Genomic DNA, 6,000 nt, shown 5'->3' on the forward strand with positions numbered 1-6,000 from the left:
AGCAGTGCTTCATGTCATTATATTACACACAAAAAGGGGTAAATGAACATAATTATTGTCCTTCTGCCTTTGAAGTTTACCAGCTATATGAAGAGGATAAACAAAAAATATTCTATCCTATGCTGCTATCTTACTAGGGAAGGCTATTACACACAATACGGCAGATTCACAGCAGGTCCCTGGAAAATAGCACCCCTTTAGTGCTTTCTTGGACTGAACGGGTGACTTTTGGAAGAGCAAAATGAATACAACAAGCAATCCAAACAATTTTTAAAATAATTTCACGAATGGTTTCCCTTTCAGTAGGATAAAAAAAATCCCCTGGCTTCTCTCTAAAACACTCTCAATGGATAGCTTACTTATTAGACAAATATTAGTGTCTGATCATCCATGAAAAAGATGAACCATTATATACTATAAGAGTGATCAAGCAGACATCAGCTACTGTACATCTTGACACTTACTACATAATCAAAATAAACTTTACAATATGTGACAGATCTAATGTACCTGTCAGTTTATCACCTTGTCTGCTCAGATGGGTCTGTCTCACCTATGCACACAGGACAAAACAAATAAATAAATTGCAATGTTATCTCTTCTAGCTGCTCATATGGTAAATGGGGATGATGTTTAGTATTCAGTAATGGAGTTAGTAATTTACCAAAAGATAATTTCTTTTGGACCTAAAATCTTTTGCCTCCTGTAGTGCAGACAAATAGAACTATCTAACAGGAAATGGGGCATGATAAAACTGCATTTTAAATAGAGCTAACAAAATGGAACTACAAGAGGCCTGCGTTACAAAATACACAGCTCACATTTATCAAAGCCTTTGATGTTTTATAGCTATTTGTTATAAGAGAATATTAGCTGCTCTGATCCATTTATAATAAAAGCAAAGTTTAGCATGTTTTTAAAATGCTTTTTCATAGAAAGTTCATAGGTGTAATAGTTCTAGATGTGTGGGAGAATAAGTGCTAAAAACAAAAGACACTTTTTCATAAAAATAATGAGGATTTGGCAGGTAAGCATTCTCGCCATCAGGCATAACAGTGGCTTGCATGAGGTACTGAGATTTTAAAAGCTCTAGGTATTTAATCTATGGATAACACCCACAAACAAGGACTTGATTGGAGAGGCAGCATGGTTTAATGGTTAGATCACTGCCCTTGGATTCAGGAGATCTGCATTCCATTCTGAACACTTCACAACAGATCACTGGTTAAGTCCAAAGCAGCACATTTCTTGGCATCCTTCTGTTTGGTCTGTTTAGAAACGTCAGTGCTTTGTGGCTGCGCAGCTTCCCACTACAAGTCTGTGCAGTGCCTACCAGAAGGCCACTAATTGCAGGTAGGTTTTACAGGTGCTACCATAATACCAATAATCAACACACCAATTAAAATACAGGTTTAAGCTTTCTAGTCTGGCACTCACTTGTCTGGCAACACCTGTAATCTGTCATGATTTTAGTTAGCTGGATGACCACCTATCTTGGGTGTAGCCAAGTTTCCCACAGTCCCATAAAGTTTGTTTTCAGCTACAAGTCCTGACTCTCAGTGTTCTGTGCTGTTATTTAGCTGTAATTTGCTCTTAAATGTCTTGCAAGAGCCCAAGAAGCAGTGAAAGTATTGTTAATGGTGCTAGACAATATTGACCTCCCATGCTTCAGCAAATTCTCTCGTCCAGCACCAGTCAGGTCCTGAAAGTGCTGGATTAGAGAGGTTCAACCGATACTTTCACAGGACACTTTCTACAGCTAAAATGATGTGTACTTTAGTGAATATAGTATCAGAGGAGTAGCCATGTTAGTCTGGATCTGTAACAGCAACGAAGGGTCCTGTGGCACCTTATAGACTAACAGAAAAGTTTTGAGCATGAGCTTTCATGAGCACAGACTCACTTCATCAGATGCAGCATCTGATGAAGTGAGTCTGTGCTCATGAAAGCTCATGCTCAAAACTTTTCTGTTAGTCTATAAGGTGCCACAGGACCCTTCGTTGCTGTTTTAGTGAATATAGTAACTGCAACACAAACTGTCCCTCCCTGGTATGGCTATGATCTGAAGAAGTGGGTCTGTCCCAGGAAAGCTCATCACCTAATAAATTATTCTGTTGGTCTTTAAAGTGCTACTGGACTGCTTTTTTGTTTTGATCGTATATAGACTAGCACTGCTTTCTCTCTCTTACTGTCCCTCCCATTGTGAGCTACAAAGCCCTGGATAACAGAGCACACAAAGATATTGACAAAAAATGTCAGGCATTCACACCAAAACCCAAGATAGTCAATCAATGCTTTAGTTTACCTGCTTTTGACTCCACTAGCGGAACATCCCCACATATCTCTGGAGAGCTCTGTTTATTCTAAGTAACCAGCTGACTCTTTGTTTCACCTCTTTGTCACCACTTGTACAGCCATAGGCAGAATTGGGAGGGAAGTGGTTCTCTTGACCGACATACATTTTACAGAGTTTTTAAAAGTTTATCTAGCCCAAAAGTTGGCATCTCAAAAATATTTGCAAATTAAAAATATTTTGTTGCGTTTGTTTTGGTTCAAAAGGTTTCATTTTTAGTTCAAAGCATTTTCTTTTTAAAAAAAGATTTTGCTCTTATTAGCATAAATTTTGAAACAAAAAAGTACATTTCAACCTGGAAAACAAATTTTCATTTTGAAACTGTCAGAATAAAACAGTCAAAAATTACATACGTTTTCATTGATGGTTTTTCAAGTTAGGAATTACATGAAACCCATCCCTATTTCACAAACAGTTCTGGCTCTGACCAGTTGAAGTCAGAGGTAGCTGTATGATGGTGAAATACTTCTGATCTCTCTGCCAGTCAGCTGGACACAACTCTGTTTTCAGATACTACCAACATTAGGGAATCTGATTTACTGATGGCACTGCTAATGTCATCTTCAATTTAACATGTTTCTCTTCCTAACCTGATTTATGGTCCTCATGCTTCAGCTTACCATTCTACTTATTAGACTCCTGTATGGGTAGGTTCCAGGCCCCAGAGTTTTCACCTAACCATATACATGAGTAGTCAGGAGTAGATGCAGTGTTCCATTGGCAGTGTAGCTCAACCATGTCCAGCCAGCAGTGCCTGTACATTGTAGCTGCAGTTAGAAATTCAGTGGGAAAAGAAAAGAGAATGCTTAGAGATGGACTCAACTCCAACCCCACTCCTTGTTCAAGTGGCACTCTCTTCTGGGCCTCTGACCACAAGCACCTGATTGTCATATTGCCTCTCCTTCAAATTCCAGACCTCCCCTCTGTAGAACCTTTCCATTTTGCCAGAAAGACCAGCAGCAGCCCCATTCCTTGGTTTGGCAGGTCAGTTTACCTTTCCTGCTCATCTTAGTTCAGCTTACTCGGAAGCACAGGGGCTTTACTGTTCTCTTTACTTGCTTTGGCAGAGACTCCATGTTGGAGTATCCTTGCTCCCGCCCTCCATTCAATCTTTTGACCTCTGCCTTATTGCCACTTCCCCTCCACATTTCCTTTTCACAGGCAAGTGGCCTCTGACCTGACAAAAATAAGCAAAGGCAGAAAAGAACAACATTCAGAGATGGTGGAGCCATGAGTTACTGTGATTCTCCTAGGCTCCAGTCACGCCTGGGAATTCACCAGAATCATGTGCCACAACCTCTGAGCCCGTGAGACTCCAGCCACTGTGGCATGAAGGTGCCCCTGTAAACCAAAAATAAAAGCAGCACATTGTCCATCTATGTAAGCTGAGTTCAGTTTCTTCCCAGTATATCTTTTGTCCTTCTGTTTGACATCACTCACCTGCAAAGGAACTTTTCTATCACAACAAGAGATTTACTGAAGCCAAATTGTTCATGAAATGAGAGAAAGGAAATGGCGGGGGGTGGGGGTTCTCCCCAGTTGAAGATACTTTAAATGTTTGGCTTCCCCAGTAGCCACAATTACTGAGAGGAGAAAAAAAAATACATAACTTAAACAAGGAGTTACTGAACCAAGAGTGATTAGCATTAGTGTTAAGCTTTCAGAGCTTTTTCCTCTTATTGATTCTAAACAGAATAAATCCTTAAATGATAATAGTGCTCAATTTAAATTACTTACGGCAAGCGCCGCTTTTCAGTCCTCGTCAAACAATCATGCTATTCATTCAACTCCATTCTGTATGGACAAAGCAAATTAATGTGTATAAAACAGTTGTAAGTCAGGCCAATTTTCTAACAAAGGTATCTTTTATGTAGCACACAACTGCTTTTATTGACGTGTTTTTTAATTAGACGTATAATGCTACGGACTTTTTCTAACCAATTATACCTGAAAATACCCTCTCACCGCCCAATAATGGCCATGCATAGGCAAGCAACTCCCCCACCATTAAAAGCTGGGGACGCCGTAACAGACTAGGAAGAAATGTCAGGTAAGCATGGATGGGGATTGTTTAGAACTCTTAGAAAGGCACAAAGAATTCATGTTTCTCAGGACACTGCATGTTAGGAGCAATATTTTGCATGCTGAATTGGTAAGGCCTGTTCCTCATTGCTGCAAATCAGAACTTGAAAATAATGCAGCTCAAGAAGTCACAGAGCACAGCAGCATCCTTATGCAGCCTTACATTAACATGAAAGCCTCAAGCCTGGAACAGTTATTTCCTGAGAAACTGATTTCCCTAGCTTGGGGAAAAATAAAATCTGTGAGTGGATTTTATTCCATTGCAATGATCAGTCTCCTGCCAAAATCACCTACAGCCTTCTGAGCAGTACATGGCCGAGGAGGCCAAGATGCTGCCTCTTCAGAGAAGTAACTTATCCCAAGGAAAGGGAAGCCCTCCAGCCAAAAGAAGGAAAGAACTTACACAAGAAAGACTTCCCGGCCTCCCACAACTCACTCCCTCTGGGAATGGCAACAAGCCTAGGCGTGGAGCAGCTCGTGCCACAGGTCACAACAGAGACCATAGGTGGTCCTTATATACACCTGGACAGTACCTCGTAAGAAATCTCCATGGTGTCTAAGAAGGAAACACCTCACAAGGCTGCAGACAGACCAGACTTTGAAAAGAACCATCTAAGCCCAGGTGGTCATCTGGTTAACTAAAATCATGCCAGTTTATGGAAGTTGCTGGACAAGAGAGTGCCAGACCAGGGAGGTTCAACCTGTAGCGTGATTTAGTCTAAAATAAAACTGAGAATGAGCCCAAATTCTATTTATAAAGAAGCCACTCTCTCTATTTACAACAGGCATCACTACCCTCTCTCAATGGTTTTATAAGTGGAAGTGAAAATCTGACATGGCAGGCAGTTGGGACACAGAAATGCTTTTAAGGACCCCCTGAACAGGCCAAGGGCACAGGAAGTACACATAGGGTTTTACAGGATACACCTGGGTTGAGTAGCTGCATAACAATTCACCAAATGGTGGCATTTGAGGGTCAGTAACATCAAAATCATTGCAAGATGTATGGATAATATTTAAGGAGATAAGTACCTGTACTGAAAATTCTACCTGGAAAGTACTGGAGTTAAGGCAGATCACCACAAGGTGACGTACCTTGGAAACATTTCTTTTGGGATGGAGTAGCTGACACCTATCTCCCTGTCTGCCCAATGAGGGTATTGTGGACCTCGCACCAAATGCCTATTTGCATGCAGGTGCCAATAAGACTGCAAAATCTGCAAGAGAGAAAATCTATAGGAAAAAAAAACCAAAACAGCAGAGGGGCGTCCTGCTAATCAGTAAAGAAAATAGAACTGATGTGGTACATCCTGAGGTGCAAAAAAAAAAAAAAAAAACACTGAATCCTTCACCTAGAAGGCAAAGCTGGCAGCTTCTCTTATAAAAGGAGGGCCACAACCAGCCTGGCAGCAAAGCTCGGTAAGGATTTTGGGTAATACTTATAGACATGAGAGAATCTTCTTAATCAAGTCTAGTCTCCAGAAGGCATGTTATGACTTTGTTTTATATTTAACTTTGGCTACGTCTACACTAGCCAAAAACTTCGAAATGGCCATGCAAATGGC

Source organism: Carettochelys insculpta, chromosome 13, assembly GCF_033958435.1.
Source record: "Carettochelys insculpta isolate YL-2023 chromosome 13, ASM3395843v1, whole genome shotgun sequence".
Classification (NCBI taxonomy): domain Eukaryota; kingdom Metazoa; phylum Chordata; order Testudines; family Carettochelyidae; genus Carettochelys; species Carettochelys insculpta.